The sequence below is a fragment of the Dreissena polymorpha genome, chromosome 11, assembly GCF_020536995.1.
Source record: "Dreissena polymorpha isolate Duluth1 chromosome 11, UMN_Dpol_1.0, whole genome shotgun sequence".
NCBI lineage: Eukaryota > Metazoa > Mollusca > Bivalvia > Myida > Dreissenidae > Dreissena > Dreissena polymorpha.
Window position 1 is genome coordinate 48569737 of NC_068365.1, and position 23237 is coordinate 48592973.

The window sequence follows — 23237 nt, forward strand, 5'->3', positions numbered from 1 at the left end:
GAAAAGCATTCAGTGCTCCTTGTATGTAATTACATTTTTAAGACCGTCTACTGAGTCGTTGTGTCTAAAGACAACCATATTATAAATATATTGAAGTAACAAGAAGCAAGCTAAAGAAAAAATTGTGTTTACCAGTGTCTATGTGCACATTATTAAAACGTTATCATGATCTGATGTAATGGCCAAATCATACTGTTTGTTATAAATCTTAGCCTTAGCATAATACAAATTATAACCATAGACTATTTAGAAAATGTTTAATTACTGTTAAGCAAACTGTTCTTTTGAGATGGAACAATTCAATTAAACGTGAAATAAAGCATATTACAAACTTTGAAAGGTAGAGAGTGTACCATAAATAATGGGATTACGTTTGTTTAATGCACCGTTTAATATGTCATTTCGCGATTGCTGTCAAATGGTGATGGCGCGGAAATTTATGAAATATGAACGCTTAGCTGTAAAATTATTTAATTAATTTGCAAACCATATGAATACCTAAGGTAAGGTAAATGGAAAGCGCGTTTAGTCCATGCCTATTATTTTAAGAATAATATATTCATGGACTTCAAAAATTGGTGATTTCTTTCTAAAGTGTGTCAGTAAATGCCATAAATTGAGTCATTTAAACATCGCAACTTGTTAGCGCCATTATAATAAAAACAATATAATTTAAGACAGAAACAAATCAGTTTGTATACTTTAAAAGTCGAACTATTTGTATTATGATTTAAAGGCCAATACCACTTGGCTACCCGGTATGTGGTGCTTATGAAGGCTTTTCATACTTTAAATAAGTGATTCACGTATCGTACAACAATTTTGGCGAAACCAATAGAACAATTTCAAAATATTTAATAGTTTCAATTAGTAAAGCTTTACAGATTTTTCAACTTTAAAGGAGGATTATTCTTTAACGAAACTAATGCCCAGTATCTTTTATTTTTTTACTCTCTGACGTAAACTTGGAAATAGATCATTTCGATACAGTTTGTGAGCAAGTCGATTTCTAATAAATTAAAGCTTATCAGTCGAATGTGAAATACAATTTAAGTAAACTTGTGTAATGTTTTACCAGTGAATGGTTGCAATTTTCACCCATACAATGTGCTGAAGTTTCATCTTTTCTCCTATAAATTTTGCCAGTCGCCATAGTTTGAATTTAAGATTGTGCGACAAAAGGCAAATTAGAGTACAAGATCCACATCAGTAACACACCAAGAAATCGTTTATAGCTTCTTCACCAGATACTTGAACATATTGAGTGTTTGATAACATCACAAATAGATACCCCAAGCTCCGCGTTGTAGGCACGTGTGCAATTATAACAATATGTTGGTTAATATGTCTGTGTGCCTTACTCAGTTCTACTAAACACATGTAGGGGTTCAGTATTATTTATACAGTTTTAAACTTGAGGAACATTTTTGAAAATTTTCATTGTCTTCTTTTATAATTGCGTACATACGTTGGTTCTATTTTAAAATTTGAGTATTGTAGCGCACGATTAAATATATATAAATAACATGCCATCATAATAAGAACATCGAATAATAAAAGCAGACATAATTGACATAAAGGAATATGTAGTTTATATTAAATGTTGCAATATTGCAGCACAAGAAATGCGCAAGTCGTTGGTAAATATATAATACTTACAAACACGTTTACTCTTTGTAGTATTATGAATTGTGTACTTGTTAACTTATTCTGCTAATAAGCCTAATTTGTTTGGCTGTATTAGGCATGACTCAAGGTTTGTTGACTTCAGCCATGTGCAAAACAGAAAAACATATGCTGTCGTTATAATGCAGCCATACAAATTTCTTTGAGGTCATCATAATATTTACAATAAAACGCATTACATATAAATATTTAAAAAAAGTTGTTTTTATCGCAACGTCTCATTTCTACGTATGAGAACTTACAGACGGAAACTCCTACGTAAAGTGCATTTCTGTTTATGTAATTCGTAAGGCCAGAGGTACTTTCAAAGCTCAACACTTTGCAATAAGAAGGATATCGGTACATATAAGTAAACTGTATTGTACATAATGCCAGTTAATTGTCTCACAGCTACACTTTCCTTTTTTCAGACTTAAGGGGTACCTACAATTCACCGATATAAGAACAACATTGACTCACTATCTTTACTGAATGAACCATCAAGCTACATTTGTCAGGCCATTACCTTCGCGCGCTATTTCTTAGTGAAAATGCTGGAACAAAACATGCTTAATGACTGTATATTGAACAATAGTTGTGTATTTTGCAACAATAAAAACAAGTAGAGGTCTTCAAGTACAAACTAAGAAAACATATTGTCAAACTGAAACTAATCTTAACTAATTTGAATGATGAGTACATGGATTGTTTAATTTACAATGGCGATTACTGGCACATTTCAATATTCAGTGTATATTAACTCGGTGGCCTTTATTTTGTTTAGGCTTTTGGGGTCTATCAAGTCCGGTTTTGTTATGTAAAACAAATCAAATTAAAAAATATATATACCTGAATGATGATAATTACAAGATTAGTATTTTGATAGTTAATAAAGCTGAATATTGTTGCATCTACATATACACCTCGAGTTTATACTAAATTGATAGTTTATCAAAGCACGCACCTCAAAGCCACTCAAATATGTAAATAAGGAACTGTTGTAATACGACACGACTTCGATAAAGATGTCAAGACAAACATCTACATTAAATCTTAAACTTAGTCTACGCAATGCAAACGGTATTTAAATCTGAAGAAAAATGCAACGAAATGATATTTTTTAGTGAAATCTGAAGTAAAAAAGTAGTGCAAATATGAATTCATTCATACGGCGACACTATCTAGCAATTGTATGACCTTCATTTAGTGTTTTGTTAACATGGTGTGTAAAATATTTTGTTATACAAGTAATTATTTTATATTTTATACAGCAAAAAGCAAGAGAACTGACGCGCCAAAAGATCCATATTAAAGTATAAAAGTTGCAAGTATTTGCAATTTCTGTATATTTCTACACAACGGTCTTATTTATAGTTGAATATACGATTCGCCATAAATAAATGGTCGCGATTGCATGCTCGGTGCTATACATATCTCTGCGACCATTTATGTTTATTTTTTTTGCACAATAAATGTTGCGTTTGAGTTAAGAAAAGGTATGGAACAAACCGCTAACATCCAATTATTGCTAGAAAGTTCCTGATTAATAGCATATTGCACTGCCAGCGCTTTTTCTTCGTCAATGCGAATTAACGTCACTATGTGAGGTTGTAAGAGTTGTCTGGCGCTGTTGGATGTTTGGTCAGTATCATCGTTAATTTAGAGTTAACATGCGCTTTAAAAAGCATGTCAAAGGAGTTTGAAAAGTCGTATACGAGAACATTGTTTATTCGACATTTTAATTCAACCCGCAACACGACATCATATTTATGTGTGTCATATGGGTGTTCGTCCTATCCCCTACATAAAAATGATCAAAAAGGCATTTATCTAAATGTAAAAGATGCATTACATTATTTATCTATATCAATAGCAAGTAAATATTTGATATTTAATAATACTGGAAGTGAACAGAAGCGTTCTGCACATTTTTTAGTTTTACGAATTGAAACGCTAATAGAAATTGGTTTTTTAAGATTAGATTAGATGAATTTCCGCTTAAAAATAAGTATTATGAAAAATTAACATTTTCTTGTTTGCAATATAAATGAACGTCTTTAAACATATCCTATGTTTTACCTTACCCGAACATTTCATCACGTCATTGATCTTTTTAATAACGTGTTAATGAGATCGTATTTTGAATACATTTACATTACACAAAGCGTTAACTACCGCATTGAGTTGCAATTATTGCTCTCATTTAGGTTTACCCATTTGTCACAATGTATTTGTTTAATTATTAAAAATGATGCAAACATAAGTTTGAACAAAAGTAGATTATGTCGATTATGGTTTTAAATGGAGCTCTATACACATTTTATTTCCAAATACCTTGTTGGTTACGACACAAACAACTTCTTGTAATGGCCCGTTTGAGCAATTATCATCCACATATAAATAAGAATTCGTTTAAAGCAATTGTACAATAAGATCCAGTCAAACGTCACTCATTTAAGACAGGTCACTTATTGGAGTAAGGAACACATACGATATTGTTATGAATTGTTATGACTCAACAGTACAAACCATTTCAATGTTATTGGGATAACCAGATCTAAAATGATAAATTGTCATTCTGGGCTACAAATTTGTACGACATTGTCATTTCTGCAATTTCGGCTGAATCATTACAGCGTAGTATTGATATATTATATTATTATTGTTTAACATGGCAACTGAAGGTAAATGTTGCTAAAACAAAAGTTATGATATTTAAAAAAGGCGTTCTATTCCAAATGACATTGCTTTTTATTATAATGGCGAACCAATTGAAATAGTTAACAAATTCTGTTATTTAGGTGTGGTTTTTACTACAGGGGATTCGCTTAGTACCGCACAAAGTACTTTGGCCGGACAGGCACAGAAAGCCATTTTTACTATGAATAAATACTTGTATAATTTACGTATATACCGCCAAAACACAAGTTGGAACTTTTCGATAAGCTTGTATCGCCAATTTTGAATTATTGTTGTGAAATATGTTGTTTTGCGAATGACTTATAAATTGAGACATTACATTTGAGATTTTGCAAAAAACTGCTTGGTGTGAAGAAAACTACTCAGAACGATTTTATATGCGGCGAATTAGGCAGAGTATCTTTTAAACTATACATATGTATAAGGCTATTAAATATTGGTTACGAATTCTTCAAACGAAAGAAAATAAGTATATTCTTCTTGTGTATAATTTATTAAAGAATGATTTAGAATATTATCCCAATAAAACAAATTGGACCAGACCTTTGAGTACCGCAATAAGTGATAGAAAATGTGCAAGATGCAATACAATTGAGGATGAATATCATTTTGTAATGGAATGTGTAATGTATACTGACATTAGGAAAACATATATTGGCGAAAATATTGGTTTAGACCTAGCATGGCTAAATTTGTAGATCTTATAAAGTCAGAAAATGAGAATATACTTAGAAACTTAGGAACCTATATTCATAAAGCATTTATTATTAGAAATTAGGTAATGTATAGAAATTGACATGGTAAATTAATGCACAATGTGTTTCGTGTGATACTGTAACTACATGCTTTCTATGTGTTTCTTTGTACTTGAATTGTATATAGTTCATGTTTTCTATGTGTTTCTGCTGAAACTGTTAATATGTCTGATGTACTATGTATGTTCCTTGGTATATAACAGAAACCATACGCAAACTATGTTTACATGATTGTTGGTTACTGTTACATACATTTTGTGATACGGATAATAAATATTATATGAGGCCTTTATGCCTCATGTTTTCTATGTGTTTCTGCTGAAACTGTTAATATGTCTGATGTACTATGTATGTTCCTTGGTATATTACAGAAACCATATGCAAACTATGTTTACATGATTGTTGGTTACTGTTACATACATTTGTAATACGGATAATAAATATGATATGAGGCCTTTATGCCGTTTTAATTGTTTAAATTGTTAAGTATGCCAGACTACGATAGCGTTGCTATGTACAACTGTAATGTATTGTAGTGAAATACGATTACATGTACATTATAACATTTACATGCATCTTTCTATTACGATTAATAGATAAGACATGTTGCCTTAATACCCTTTGTATTGTTATATTGACCAGGCTATAATAGCGTTGCTCTGTACAATTGTATAGTATTGTAGTGAACTAATCTGAAATTGTTAAAGCAAAATTAATTTCTGCTGTTTATGTTAATATCACACCATATAAGCGTTCTATCGTATGAATAGATATGACAAAACATATATAATGTCTATCTTACTCGTTAAATCATAATGTAGTTCACGATCTTAAAATTAATGTATTATAACGTGTCATTATAAGTCTAGTTTCCACAATATTTGTCTTACATGTTTCTTTCGGTAAGACAAATATATGAAAGGTGGATAAAATTGTTAAGGTTCATGTAAAGTCCCAAAATGACCCCACATAGATGAAATTTTAACATATAAAAATGATTAGTAATACCCAAAATAAGTTCATGAAATTTACATATGGTTGCAATAATCACATTTTTATTCCATATATGTATACAATTAAAAAAAACACTCACACATGTTAGTAATAATGTAATTATTAGGAAAAATATTGCAATGTAGGGCAAATTCTCAATTTCATCAAAAAAAAAAACCAAATGCACCAAATAAAAACACCAACAGATATGCAAGTTTTATGTTAGGTACTCCTAGCATAGAATTGCGTCAATACAGCCCCACAAAGACACTATGCGTATTTCAAAATGAACATGTCAATGCCATTGAGGTCGCTATTTTAGATTTTGGAAAAATACTAACTTTCCACGCCGCATAGCATGCGATCAATAAGAGTTATGATCTTATAAAATAAATTAATTGAAAATATATCATTTTCAATGATCTCCATAACAATTTGGACCACATTACTTGAAACGCATCTCATTTGAAAGAATCTGATATCAATGACTCTCCTCGCGATTTAATTTCATCTTGTCGTCCATCTTGGTCAGGAACTGTGTTTTGATTAGTATTTGCGAATTTGTTAACTATTGCTATATTAAATATTTTACTTTATAACATAACTTGCTTGAAATTACCTTCTAAACAAATTATTACAAACTTTTAGAACAAACGGATCGTGAGTAATTCTAATCGATTTTGAAACGAAATATTTTTCGAATATGCTTCCGCCAAATAATGGCTACCTGAAACAAGTAAACATGACAAGACAAAGAACAAATGCATTTTTGATCGAATGACAAGGTTTTATAGAAATGTACAGCTGTTCAGTTGGTTGTAATATGTACGTTGTGCCCAACATTTGTTATAATTCATTTTTCCGATCCCACCAACTATTATGGCCTAGATCGTTAATTGAATAGTGTTATGTCGACTTCCTTGAAACCGGGATGTTTTATGCCCCACATGATAACTAACGTGTATGGAGTTCGAGATGTGACATAAACATGTTGTAATTGTTTTTAAGGTAGCCACTTAGTCGTCGTTCCGAGTCCTATATATTTCAAATGAACACTCAAAGTGTTTGCCTTTTTAATAATATAGTTTATTTTTTGTAATTGTGTCATTTTGTAACTATAATGAGTACTGTATTGCGAAGAACATAAGTAATTTTGACAAATGAAGGTTCACTGGTAAGTCCACCATACTTAAAGTAGTTCCCAATTATGTGTTACTTTTGACATTTTTTTATGTTTTTCTTTTTGATATTTTTAGGATTGTTGGTGGGTGTTGTGTGGAGTTTTCATTTGTAGTACCTAACTCTTAAGTGTATACAATATTTGACCAAAGGAATTTGTTCATTTAACTCCGTTGTTATTTTGCTAATTTCATGCATGCGCTGTATATTTCTTCAAAGCAACATTTTGCATCATATTTTTTTATTAGCATTTCTTATATGTTCTACAATTGTTTACGAGGCTATTGGCTTATAATTGAATTTATTGCCATAATATTTATTGAAGTATTCCTAGTGAAGAATACGCCTTTTTTACACTTTACATGAACCTTAAGTACAGATGTTAGTGATAGCAGTTGCCTATAATATCAGTCTTACATTTTCGTTTCGGTAAGACATATATATCTATGGCACTCTTAATATTAAGTACATAGATGTTTAAAATACCCATCTTGTGATATATATAACTCATACATGTTAAATAATTAAACTATATTATATTTTTTGTATTTAAAGGTTTCTTTACGATTGGTTATTTTACTTGTTTTTCGTAATAGTAAAATTGAACTGAATTTATAACATATCCGAAGAGGCCGATGTAGAGAAACCATTTAATTGCATGATAAAGTGGTGTAGTATGGCATACTTATGTAAATGTGTATGTTATGTCGTTGTTTGTTAAATCGATGCAAATGTTTAGAAATGCCCGGAAATGTTTCTTTAAACAACATTCTATCATGCTTATATGATGATATTTGATAGTACGTAACAAATTATGATAAATGTATGCTACCTTTTTAAAAGCCAATTTCTATGTTTCTACATTGTTAATAGAATATCATCCAGTAATCGGTACAAGGACAAAAATAAATATAGGCAGCTATACTACCCAAAGTAGTTGACTGAAGAAACCTCTAAGATAAGAACATATTGAATTATAATTTAAAATAGATTGGTTAAAGCTTTTTGAAATAGTGTTCTCAAAGCGATCTTCTCCAAATGTTGGAAACATACAACTACAACTTTGGTTAAAGTTTTGTATTCTAGTCTACACTTTTCGTCAACACTTGTATTTTATATATGTCCTCGTGGGCTAAATGCCGTATTGGATTGAAATAAACTGTCTGTCTGTCTGTCTGTACACTGTTGTGCAATAACGCACTAAATTTGTTTCTTGTAACCTGTTGCGGTTACAATCTATTGAGTTTTTCAATTTGTATTCTGTTTGGTCCAAAATACCATACGCATAATCTTTTATACAAGCTGATTTTAATTCTTTTATTTATGGAACTTTAATAATAATTATTATTTTGGAAAATGAATATGAAAGAAGGAACAACAGCACGATTAATTGTGTCTGTGCTGTAACATACCCTACGCTTTGACGATTCCATGCATATATTTTAAAGCGGTTACAATATTGAGGAAAATCACAATGCAAGTGTTGCCCAATGTAAATAAGCTACATTTGATATTCGAAATAAAATATGATGTATGGGTCACGTTCTAGGAAAACTGTGCCTAATGTATGTGTCTTTCGAGCTTAGCCTGCGCAATTTGACTAGGTATAATGCTTGCTTGACAGTGGATTGACTATAGTTCTTTGAATAATATTCATTTCTAATATTTTTTTTATTTTTTTAAGCATTTTGAACTAAACATGGATAGTTTTTCTGTATACTATATGTTTGAGTTATTAAGTTGTTCGATAAACGTGAACACATGTGGATGTGATCTATTACTGTTTGGAAGTTATGTATTCCAGCATAATAAGTAAATTTAAGCACAAAGTGGTATCCCCCCCCCCTGAAATCATTTGGGTTGCCTGACACATATTTGCGTTGATCTCAGACACGGTTCTGGTGTCCTCCCGTTTCTGTAGATGCATTTTATCCAATTGATAAATCACCAAACCTTGCAATTATAGTTTAAAATGGATGATACGTTTGCGATAATTAAATTGCACGTAATATTTATAGTAACATTCATGTATTTTGTAACTGTGAACTAAGAATGAGTTACTTTTAATGTTTTGTCATATAGTGTATTTATTTCTGCACAAATTATATATCCCTTTTCTAGACAATGCCCTATTAATATTATCACAATTTCTTGTTGTTGGCGTTTATAGTGCATTTTACATTTAACCAATTATCGAACCTTTTCGAAATACCGTGGGCTTTTGTGTGTTCAATGTTAAATTTAAATTATGCTTAGGTTTCTAAATTGTCTAATTATTCTTATATAAAAATTTTGATTATAAGTTGACAAAATAACATGTAAGCATATGCATTCAGGAACAGGCGTGTATGCCAAACCAATAATAGTCATTGTGCTGATGAAGATGATGTATAATGATGAATGGCTATGGGCACGTTGACATGTTATTTTCAGTCACTCGTTTATTATTTTTAAACAAGCATTTTTTTGTCAACATCGCATTAACGGACTTGATAATATAAATGGTTCTGGCATGTTGAAATGCTTGTGATATTTATGAATTTCGACGTATGTCAAAATGAGTTATAAACAGCGTATGATGTTAAATAGAAACTAACTCGAAAATGTGGAAAAACGTTTCTTAATGTGTACAAAAATTGGGTTCTACGCATCGACCTACATTTATCTAAACCTTAAATAAGATGTCTTGACTCACAGTTCTAAATCGGTGCCAACAGAGAATTAAAAGAAATCAACAACATACCATAGGGCAGTCATAAACACATGCATGCACTTGTACTTATCTTTTGAAGTCGTTATCATTACTACCTTCTCATTAACCACCAAAGGATGCCGAGGAGTGATATGTTTATGATAAGTTAACTGGCCCTATGTACGGCGTTGAACTTAATATCGACTATCTGGAATTATGGAACACTAAATATATTATTTATGATTGATCGTGGCCTTTACAAAACGACGACAAATGCGATCTATTAAAGTTCGTTGTTGGAATGAAGACTATTTTGAAATTACAAAATGGTTTCGTATATGTACGGATTAAGTGCATGGTCACCAACCAACAGTTTAAGGCCATTGATTATAAGTGTATCGATATATTATTAATAATAATAAACCAAAATTTCTTATAAGTTGTTTTATATTTAACGTAAATTTATATATATATATATATATATATATATATATATATATATATATATATTTATATATATATATATATATAATTAAGATTTAATACATTATCGTTCATATAACGTTTAATATTGAACTGAACATTTGCTCTTTGTTCTTGTTTTTCTCGCAAGTGGACAAAAATCTTTTAAAATCTTTCAAACTCAGATATGGCCACGTACAGACGCAAATGAGGTATTTGGAAGATTTTCTCTTTGATAATACAAATAATATGTATGAGGTTGTTACTAGTACAAATTAATTAATCGTGTCAATACTTATGACTTCATAATAAAATATTAATTTGATGCTACTTAAAAAATGGAGTTCTCTCCCGTTGTATCGAAATGTATATTTTTAAATATAGTTTTTTTAATAAGCTTTGACTATGCGAAGTTAATACTAAACTTATTTAATAATGTGTTTCAGAAAGTTGCCTTAGAAAGATACAATGCCTGAAATTGACCGCCCCAATGCGATTGTCACATCTTTATTCATCTGCGTTTGTGGTTGTTAAGTGATTGTGAGTTTTATGTTGTTTTGATTTGCAAAAAATTCATATTAACGCTTATAAAAAGACTTTACACTGTTAAATATTGCCTTTAACGAGATATGAACTGATTACTATTTAATGAAATAAATATTTTACGAAAAATCTGCTGTCTTCTACTTGAATATAATCATGTTTTGTGAAATATACAAAAACGTTTCATATATATGACATTCAATTGTGTCGTGTTCTTGCATGTGCGTAAAGTGTCGTCCCATATTAGCCTGTGAAGTCCGCACATGCTTATCAGGGACGAAACTTTCCGCCTAAAGTTGATTTTCGATACGGATGGACTTCCTTGAAACTAAAACTACTATAAAAGCGGAAAGTATCGTCGCTGATTAGCCAGTACGGATTGCACAGGCTAATCTGGGACGACACTTAACGCACATGCATTAAGCCCAGTTTTCTCAGAACGCGGGTTAATTGTTAAAGAATCTGGAGATAGTTGAATGATTGTCGTCTTTGTTATATGTCGTATTAAGTCGTAAAGTCTTCATTTCTCATAGCATAAACATACATTTAAACAACAAGATACATGCTTAAAGAAATCATTTTTAATATTTGCTTAATTTTATATGAACCTTTTAAGAGCGTCTTCGTGATCTGAATTAATGAGGACAAACTTACATTTGTTATTTATTGTTACCTTAACATAATACGCTAGATTACCATATACTTTTTTAGACTGGCGGATAAGTGTTAAACAAATCGTGTCCTTTTAAATTTCACAATGCAATAAAAAGCTAATGAAAGCATATTACAAAGCCTGGAACGTATCACAAATCATGCAATTAACGTTAATTTAATACAAAGTTTAACATGCAATCTTGGGACATCTTTCGGATGATGATTCAACATAGATGTAAGAAAGCCGAACGCTCCGCATTTAATTATCAACTCATGTGTTATCTTTTGCCATTCATATTAATACCGAAACTATATAAAAAGACTACAGTGTTTATTCCATGCCTTTGAGTTTATGAATACTATTTTCAGGGACTTAATTACAAATTGTGGCGTTTTTAAAGGAATAATATAAGTAAAAGCCTTAAATTGCTAGATTTAAACATCGTCAATGTAGAACTCCATTGTAATAGCAAGAAGGTAATTTAAATCAGAACAAAAGTAAAAAAGCATCCACTTTACAACTCAAATCCTTGTTGTTTGGATTTAAAAAAGCTATCGTTAATATCTATCAGCTTTCCGGTCAGTTGTTTTATGCACTTTGTTACTTTAAATGACAGATCCACGTGGTAACACAATTAACTAACACAACAAACGCATTCAAAATCATTCAATCGTTTCGCGTTTTAAAACGCTTTATTATTTTTTAATGACAATTATTCTTTAATGAAACTGTTAGTCATTGGTGTTGTATCGCGTTATGATTTTCAGTGTTTGAGTTTAAATTTAATTTTGGAAATTTGGAAAACGGTCATTTCGACAATCTAAGAAGAAGTATATTTATAACAAATGAAAGCTTAGGATTCAAATGTGAATACAAGTCAACTTGTGTTTATTTTGGCCAGTGATTGGTTGCTATTTTTATTAATAAAATGTTCAAGAGAGTCATCGTCTCCCTAAACACACAACCATTCTACATAGTTTGTACACAGTGGTATGTGAAGACCTTATCTTAATAGGACGAACCGCATTCAACCACATCCGAGTACAACATCCATAAAATACGAACATTGCGAGTAAAGCTTCTTTACTAGTTACTTCAACAGATTGATATTTGATGAAAATGGCTCGACTGGAATGCACAATCTGCTTGTTGTAGAAGGCACTTGCCCAACTGTAGCAATATGTTGGTTAATAGGATAGTGTGCCTCGCTGAGTATCTGTGTATTTTACACGCATTTTAGCATACAAAAAACCCACATAGCGGAACCAATTACGTTACAGAATAACAGCAATATCGACTGGTGAAAGCAGAATGAGATCACTGCCTTAACAATGATATGTTTCTAATATTGAATATTGTGAGATTTGAGCACACGTAATGTTTATTTCGTTGAATAGATGATAAGTATTAAATTATGATCATTTACACGCTTTCTGTCGATAAAAGTATGCATGTTGTAAGGGATATCATTTACTGATTGTTTGGGAAGCTTAGTTATTTGATGGTATATGAAGCGTGACTCAAGGTTGTGTAATTAAGTAAGTTAAAAACATAAGTTGTATGCTGTCAAATATATTGCAGCTGTAGACATATCATTGATGCCATCATCAAATTTACAACCAACCACATTGACAATTCAAAACAGTAAAACAAGTTGTTGTTATCGTAGGGTCTGAAATCGCGAGAGACGACTGACGTGATACAGACGTAAACACCTACGTTACGTTCATTGTTAAATAAGGTGTAGATAACATTTAATTTATGTTTAACGTAATGCATGAGAAGCATGTGTATGATGGCCACATTCAGTGAAAAGGAAATACGTGGAACAGTGTTTACGGAATAGGACAGTACATACATATAGCACTAGTAAGTGTATTTATACCAATTACTTTACCTTATAATGCAAAATATAAGTTATTCTTACAAGGTGTAAAACATCATATTCGTGAAGATAATCAAATTAATTTTGTTTCAAATGAACATACTGAATCGTATCCATATTTATTTTATACCTGCTTGTTTGTCTGTAAGGGTTAAACTACACTTGATACCATGATACAGACTGTTCAGTTTTTCAACGTGAGGTTCTAATGCAATACGTTCTTGTTGTGTTGTCTATATTGAAAATACAAGAAATCTCATACAATTAAACATAGCGGTTTACTAATTGTTGTTTGGTTTGTTCGTTTACTGAAGCATTTGTGGTAAACATAGATTTTCGTGCGGTTGATTATTCAAATGTATGTTTAGGTATCGTCTATAGCGTAAGTTATTAACACAAATGACAACGAATATAATTGCTATTCATGATATTTGTCAGGCCAGTGGTAATTCCGAAGCTTCACACGGTAAGCAGCACAATGACAGTCGATATTTGTATAATGTATTTGACATGTTGCCAGGTACTTTTCGCATCAATACACTGTATAAGAAAGACCGAAATATCAAAATATTATTTCAGACTTAACGGAAACCTACCATGCACCGTTGACTCACTGTCTTTACTGAATGAACGTACAAGCTACATTTGCCAGATCAAAACCTTTACATGATGTTGTTTCTGAGTGTAAGCGGTGCAAACAATCATGCTGTATTACTGTATATTGTACACCAGTAATGTTATGCATCAACAAAAACAATCAGGCCTTTAAGTACAAACGCAGATTTCACAATACTGCTCTGTGTGTTGAAAGACATACAAATGTGTGCAGGCATTACATTTCTAGGAAATCATTCACGTTTCTAAAAGTATTTTAAATATGATACTATATTATATTTGCTTACATAAACCATATGTAAATGATGGGAAGTTTGATTGACTGAACAAAATCTCACTCTATTTAAAATCAGTTAATGTTTTATATTACTATGTGGTGAAATAATCACAAAATTGTTTTTAATAATGTCTATAAATGGAAAATAAATTGCATCCCGTTGGTAATATTGTGTAACCGCAATAGTTAAATAATTTGTGAAGAAGACTAGATTATTACCTTTATGACGGATTTATTGGCTTATGACTCAGGTCTTGTTAAATAATTATTATGTTTATTTGCCAAAACTTGTTTACATGTTAATTATAAAATACTAAACATTTTGAACAGAGCATACTGTTGAAAACATTTTCTTTATTTTTCAAGCATTTGTTTTACGCGGCAACGTACAGTTATCTGAAATTGAATTTGATGTATTGACTCATGTGAATGATCTGACCTACGATCTACAGTCTCGTATGACGGATGTTATGATGTTAAACGCACACAGAGTAAAACTTTCATGGACAGGAGTGTCGGAGTTGTTGGTCCGAAACTGTGGAATGACCTACCAACAAGCATCCGGACTTCTGTCTCAATAGACATTTTCAAAAGGAATTTGAAAAAAATCTTTTCATAGACTTTTGTGGGACGACACTTTACGCACAAGCTTTATGCCCAGTTTTCGCAGAACGCGACTCACACAATAGTGATAGACTGATAGTGTGACTCAATGTCGTTAAACCTGTAGCGTACAAACATAAAGCATATGCTGTCAGTGTCATGCAACTATATACTTGTAATTGATGACATCATAATTTATTTTTATATCCAACAACATGAACATTTCATTAAAATAAAAAAAAGTTGGTGTTATTGCAACGCCCCAATTCCATGAATCAAATCACGAAGTAGTATTTAAAGGTACAGAAGTTAACTCTTGTGTAAAGTTTATTTTTTATTGAGGTGTAGCTAACATTGATATTTATGTTAAATGTAAAAGATACTAAAATGCATAAAATAGCAACATGCAGTGAAATCAAAATGAGTCGAAGAGTGTCTATGGAAAAGAACAGTACATACAACTAGTAAGCGCGCTTATTTCTCAAATAAAACTGGTTTATATAGACAATTAACTATTCTATAATATTTTAGACAAATATATATATATTGACTGTATTTTCTTCTTTGAATAAAATGTTTACCGTTCAGGTATAAGTTAATATACATTTAGTTTATCTCGATTGCTCTAAAAGCCTAGGCGTATCGAAAAGCTTTTGAGTCCGTTTCCTGGGTAGTACCAGTACTAAATGTTTTTTGTGGCTGATCTAAATATCGCTTTGAAAGTGGTATTCAAACTACAATTGTCAGGCCATAACCTTGACAAGCTGTTGTTTATGAGTGTAATTGTATCACGGATACATGATGTATACCTGATTAACGTGCAGCAGTAATTTATTGCAACAACAAAAAGCAAGGACGTCAAGTACAAACGCAGATCGCACAACCATTGTCTGCTCTGTGAGTTGTTAGACAGACCTGTGATTGTAGGAAACACTTTTCTTGGAAATCATTCTAGTTGTTGGCGTAAAAGTAAAAAAGTTGGGAACTCAAATACAACGAAATAGCGAAGAACGCGCTTAGGATATATTTTGTAATATATGTTTAAATCTATAACAGCTATTATGTTTTATAACAGTCACATTGATATATTGACACACAACAAAAAAAATCTGCTATAATGTGCAAATGTTTCAGTTTTATGTTACATATACATAAACTTCTGTCTTATTTCTTATAGACATTTGACCCATTTTATCAGTTTCTTGATTTTCAATTTTTCAGTGTTGAAAAATATATTGACTGTGTAATGTATACTTGATTTTGTTGAAATATGCTTGACTTCGTTTAACATACTCTCATATGACATAATCTAATAGAAACCATTTTTAAATGATGTTGATTTTAATAAATTTGACACAATCAGACCGAATTTGACAGTTCCCGGGTTCGAATCCCGTCTTGGCCACTGGAATTTCCTTGGGCAAGAAATTTATCCCACATCTGCTCCTCTCCACCCAGGTGTATAAATGGGTACCTGTGAGGGAAATAAGCCAATGTGCCGTGGCTGCATACTGCGCCAAGATATTAAAGGACGACTTATGACCCAGTGATCAGGGAAAAAGTGTAAAGCGCCTCTGAATGCACATCTCGAGTATGAAAAGTGTGCTATATAAATGTGGTATAAAAACGACTTTAGCATCGTATGTATTGGAATATTCAATCATTTTATTTAAATCATAGTGAATTAGATAGAGTGAGATAAGAGCGGAGTACACACATTCATTTTTTAATTACTGAATAGGATACTGCCAACTATACACATATTATGCATATACATGAAAAATAAAATGCAATCCGTTCTCTTTTTGTGTAGATTGTGTAGACTGAATTATTTAACCACATGACTGACTGATCGGCGTATTATTCAGACCTTTTGTAATGATTGATTGTCATGTTTATTTGCTGAAACTTTTGTCAAATGGAATTGATCTTTGTATATGCTTGAACAGAACAAAACAAGAAAACGAAGAAAACAGCTTGTTTATTTTTAACGTAATTGGTTTTATGCTTCAGCCATTAATTGTCTGAAATTGAATTGAGATTTCTTCACAATGGGACTGAAACCTTTTTTTCTTCCAAGAACACATTGAAAGAAAGAAGTTTCTTTCTCGAAGACACTATTGCAAGCAAAATGACATGTTTGAACAAAATGTAGTTCGACGTAGCTATGCACAGGTTTAAAAAAGGATTGAACACATATTCATAATCTATAATTAATTTGAATATTTTGTAAATATATTGGTTTTAAGAAAGCAACATGGTTGCATACGTGAACATTTGAATATTAGGGGTAAGATACGTCTGTGTTCTTCATACTTTTAAGGACTATCTTTAAATGTTACGTAAACATGTTATGTTAACCATTTTGTAATATTAAGTGCATATTTTTTTAACTTACAAAGGAATAATACTATGCATATAACAAATAAAGTTGCAAGTAATTGAAATTGATGTTTCTTTCTACACTACGGGCTAATTCATAATTTTATTACGTGTTTACCATAAATTAATTAGTTTGTGAATTTTTAACAATGTTTTTTGTTGAACGGAGAATGTTACGTTAAAGTAAGTAAAAGTAGTAAAACAAACCAATTATCTTTAGTCTTTGCCAAAGCGTTTGTGATTAAAAACCACGTTGCATAGCCCACGCTTTATCTGCGTCGATGCGAATTACCATCACTATGAGAAGATATTAGTGATATTTTCCTGACGCTGGTGGATGTTTGGTTAGTATCATCGTACGTTTAAAGTAACCGTGCAATTTCATTAAAGTAGCATGTCCAAGGAAATTATATGAACACTCGCTTTCGAGAACAGTATTCATCATTTGAAAAACACAACAGCACCGCAATGCGTCATTGGGTGTGTACAATGGTGTTTTAATAACCATAATATAATAGACATTCATTTAAAAGTTAAATACAAATATAACGTCAATACCTTAATCGTCAACATCAGTTGCAGACATTCTTTTAATTGGAACAATATTGGAAGTGAAAACTAGCGTTCTGCACAATTTCTGGTTTTACGAATCTAAGCCTTGTAAGCATTTTAGACGCGACCTTGAATGAACTTCTGCTCTAAAAATGAATATAAATGAGTCGTACTCTGTGAAAAGTGGGTTTAATACATGAACATAAAATGTCGTCCCAGATTAGCCTGTGCAGTCCGCACAGGCTATTAAGGGACGACACTTTCCGCCTAAACTGGATTTTGCTAAGGAGAGACTTTCTTTAAACAGAAAATATCTTAAAAGAGGAAAGTGCAATCCCTGAGAAGCCTGTGCGGATTGCACAGGCTAATCTGGGAAGACACTTAACGCACATGCATGATATCCTTTTTCCACAGAGCACGACCCCAATGCAAGCGTTAACCGATCCGTATTTGGAATATTAGTGCACGTCTTATTATAGTTTAATACACATGCTACGTGTTTAAATGAATATGAAAATTTCAGCCGCAGTAATTCAACGTTATTTAAGTAAGGCGTAAAGAGAACCGTGTTACCCATGAATAATATAATACAATCTTTCATGACCGCAGTAACGTTTAATAATTGCCACCATTAAAGATTACTAAATGTACAGATTGAATTTCTTTATACATTGAACATGCTATAGACGGACTTATGTTATGTCAAGTGCACTGAGAGTTTTAAGGAGTTCGAGACAAACTTAATTTCACTATAGATTCTTCCACAACGAACTTTTTCTTGCAACGAACTGCTTGCAGTAAATATAATAATAACAATTCGTTTGAAACGATTGTAACAACATGTTACAATCAAAACGTCACTCGTTTAATCAAATGCACTTGTTTGAACAACGAACACATATGAAATTGTTATGACTCATCAGTAAAAACCATCACCAGGTAAAGTGAATAACCGGGTCTCAAAATGTTCGCATGTAATTCTGTGCTTCACTTGGCATCATCGTAATACCGACGAATTAAAACGTTTCTGGTAACTTCGCAGCATAAATTGGGTGTTTCCCTTTTTCTTCTCCTTATTACCGTGTTCAGAGTATTCACAAATCACAAATGTATAATTAAATATTAATCTCATAGCATTGACACTCAAATTTAACAGAAATAAAAGCGAACATTTGTTCAATTTAATAACAATTCAATTACTCTGTGAAGTGATGAAGTTTCCCAATACAAAATAAGATCAAGGACAATCATAAGGATAATTATGTTTTAACACAAGCAGAATTGTATTCATGTGTTAATTAAGCTTTAAGAAAATATTTCCTTTTGGAAAGAGGAAGATTACATCATCACTGTTAATGTTCTGTGATGAACGGCACACTAAGCTAGGTAACAAAATAAAAGCTAGTTTGTTGCAAAATTACACATTTGTGTGATGTAAAAATCTCTTTCGTAATATGCTGACTATAAGATACACTCTAAGATCGATCTTTTCATTTGTTTGTTAACACTTAGCAGTAACGTATATATAAACTTGTCAATCCAATATTATGATATTATAATATTGTACGTTTCATATTCTCCTTTCTGATGAAATGCATTAAACACTTAATTACTTCCTTCAAACAATTTAACCGGCTCATAACTTAGTGGCGGTAATTTATTTATAATGACAGATGTTTGGCAAATACAATACCACCTACGGTTAATTGTTTAACCACTCAACAAAACAATTAACAACACAATTTGACCTAGATATCGCTTTAGCTTTCCAAAGGTTAGAAGGTGCATGCATTTTGCAACAGGGTCTACCTTTCACCTTTATATTTTGCAACGTACGTCGGAAAGTATTTTTTTTACATATACATTGTTAAGAAAGTTTGCGATTTTCGAAAGGATAATTCATCTTATCAATGGTTCTATTAATGTTCTTTTCAAATGTGTATTGAAGTTGAACATTGATGAGCTATTTACAACTAAACTTGTATTATCACTTTAGGTTTTATAATATTATGGCAATATTTAAAGTCGGTATAATACCACAATGCTTTTAATTGACAGTTCCAAGGCGATGACAACAACTGTATTTATTAGTTTTTGTTTGTTTTATTATTAATGTTCATGTCATTTCGTATTGTTTTAAATATGGAACCTGCCCGGAAATCACCGTTCTCATACTAATAGAAAGACTTGGAAAACTACTAAATACTGTAATAAATAGACGTAAACCAGATATTTATTGATTATGTTTAATTTAATGGCTGTTATACCGAAAATTGCTGCCTGTACGTGTAAAATATTATCACGCTTTGTTAAATAATAAAAACAATAACACCATGATTATTTGTGAAAATACCAGTGATATCTTAATAAATGTTTTCGTTGTCATATTTCGTGTGTAGTGTTGACCAGTGAATGGTTGCAAATTCATCTGAAATTCCAGCGTTTTCCTTTATACATTTTGCCTGTCGACATAACTTGAACATAGTGTTTGTTTAAGTTGTCAACATTATACGACAAAACGCAAGCAAATTAGAGTATCTGTTCCAAATCAGTAACACACCAAGAAATCGTGTATTGCCTCTTCAACAGATACTGGAACATATTGATTGTTCGATAAACATCACACGACCGGATTGCCCAAGCTGCGCGTAGTGGGCACGTGTCCAATTATAACAATATGTTGGTTAAAATGTCAGTGTGCCTTACTCAGAGCCTTTGTATTCTACGTAAGTTTTGACTTCTCTACTTATACACATGTATTGGTTCAGTATTATTATTACAGTTTTTAGTTTGAAGAACATTTTCGAAAATTTCCAATTTAAATTTTCTTTCAAAATCGCGTACAAACGCTGGATGTATTGTGGAATTGAAGTATTGAAGCGCACGATATAATATGTAAAAATTACATAACAGCGTAACAACAACATCGAATAATATAAACATACATAATAAACAGTCGTAAAGCAGTATGCTGTTTATATTAAATGTTGCAACTTTGCAGCACGAGGAATGTGCAAATCGTTGGTAAATATAAGGTACTTATTTACACGGTTACTGTTAGTAGGATAATGAATATTGTAATGATTGACTCCTACAGCTAATTAGCCTAGTGTTCGTTTGGTATATAAAGCATGACTCAAGGTTTGATTACTTTAGCAATGTGCAAAACAGAAAACATATATTGTCAATATCATGCAGCCATACACATTTCATTGAGATCATAAGATTTACAACAACGAGCATTTACATATACATTAGATAAAATAAAACAACTTGTTGTTATCGAAACGTCTCACTTCTACGTTTTAAATCACCAAAGAGAACTCAAAGACGTAAACTCCTACGTAAAGTGCATTGTTTAATGAAGTGAAGCTAACATTTGAATTTCTATGAAACGTAATTCATAATCAAAATATATATACTTGCTTCATGAAGTTAAATTCAAATACTTGGAAGAGTATCGATAGCATATTAAAATCCAACTGGCTTTTACAAGCAAGTGCACTTAAATACGAATTTACTGACTGATATAGAGTGCATCCATATGTATTTTATAATTTATCTCCAATGTTGATAACACTTATACATACTACAAATAACTACCCAACATGTGCGTTTAAATGGTTATACGTTTGAATTGTGTTTTCTTAGCTTAAAGTTTAAAAAACCGTATAAATCCAAGCAACAATTTGGGTTTGCCTTTCAAAATGTTTAGTGGGTCTTTTTTGACGCGTTACTGTTAAACGCTGAATGAACTTGAAAGATACATATTTTGAGGCCATTTCCTTTGCGCGCTTTTTTTTAGTGTATACGTAGGAAAAATACATGCTAAATAACTGTAAATTGTACAACAGTAATGGTTTTACAATAACGCACACATCAAGAGATTGTCACAAACTTAGACAAAAACAGATAATACCAAGCATATTCAAAATGTGGAACTAATATTAACTAATTTGAATTAAAAGGAAATGGATTGTTTTCATGAAATTTGCCTTATAGCATACTTCCACATTTTAGTATTCGGTGTTTTGTAACTCGTCTGCCTTCCATGTTTAAGGTCTTTGTGGTCTATCAAGTCCGGTTATGTTGTGCGAATCAAATTCGCTTGAAAGATATGTATACCTTAATGCTGATATGTATAAGATTATAACTGTGATGGTTAACACAGCTACAAATTATTTGGTAATCGTGTATACAACTCAAGTTTATTTTAAATTTACAGTTAATAAAAGAACGCACCTCAAAGCCACTCAAATATGTAATTGAGACACTATTTTGATACGACCGGACTTCTATAAAGATGTAAAGACAAACATATACATTAAATCTTACATTTAAATTACAAATTGCACGAAAAGGAATTTAAATCTGAAGAAAAACGCAATGAAATACTTTTTAAGTGAAAACTAAAGAAAATATGATTGTGAAATATTAGACCATTTATAGGCGATACATATGTATGACCTTCATTTAGTGTTTTGTAAAAATGTGTAAAATATTTTTTTATAAAAGCAATTATTTTATATTGTATTCAGCAAAACAGCAGGAAAAATGACGAGCAATAATATTCACATTAAACAGTAAGTTGCAAGTATTCGCAATTTATGTATATATCTACACAACGGTCTTATTCATAATGGTATATATGAGTTCACCATAAATAAATCAATTGGTCGCGATTGCATGCTCGGCGCGAAACAAATCTGTGCGATCATTTATGCTTAACGATTTGCACAATGAATGATGCGTTTGAGTAAAGAAAAGGTATCGAACAAACCAATTACACCCGATCATTCTAGAAAGTTCCTGATTAAAACCACATTGCACTGCCAGCGCTTGTTCTTCCTCCATGCGAATTAACGTTATACGTGAGGTTGTCAGATATAGTTGTCTGGCGGTGGTGGATGTTTGGTCAGTATCATCGTATGTTTAAATTAAGGGGCTTGAAAAGTCGTTCACTTTTTTATACATCATTTGAATTATACCCACAATTCGACATCATATTTCTGTGTGTCATGTTGTGGTCGTCGTATCCCCTTGACAGAAATGATAAAACCTAAATCATCAATCCAAAGCATGTGATTATTTCATACATTAATAGAAACATTGAGAGAAAGGCGTGTTTGAAGATGCGATATTTGATGCATTTCCGCTTCAAGAATGGGTGTTATTACACAAAATAACATTTCTTTGTTTTCAATATAAATTAAAGTCTAATTTATGTCTTGACACATATGCTATGTATTAAGGTCACTCGATCATTTTCATTACAGGTC

At 31.6% G+C, this 23237-nt stretch overlaps 1 protein-coding gene across 3 annotated transcripts in view; it reads left to right on the forward strand.

Annotated features, from left to right (window-relative positions):
• The window catches only part of LOC127851848 (uncharacterized), a 425589-nt gene that overhangs the window by 362820 nt on the left and 39532 nt on the right, over positions 1-23237 (forward strand). Inside the window, exon 1 of one of the 3 annotated variants that reach the window (XM_052385799.1) lies at positions 13442-13513. The exons of the other annotated variants lie outside the window; for them this stretch is intronic. The gene's annotated coding sequence lies outside the window, so the exon portion shown is untranslated. Of the gene's footprint in view, positions 1-13441; positions 13514-23237 lie in introns of those variants that run through there. 3 annotated transcript variants of the gene reach the window in all.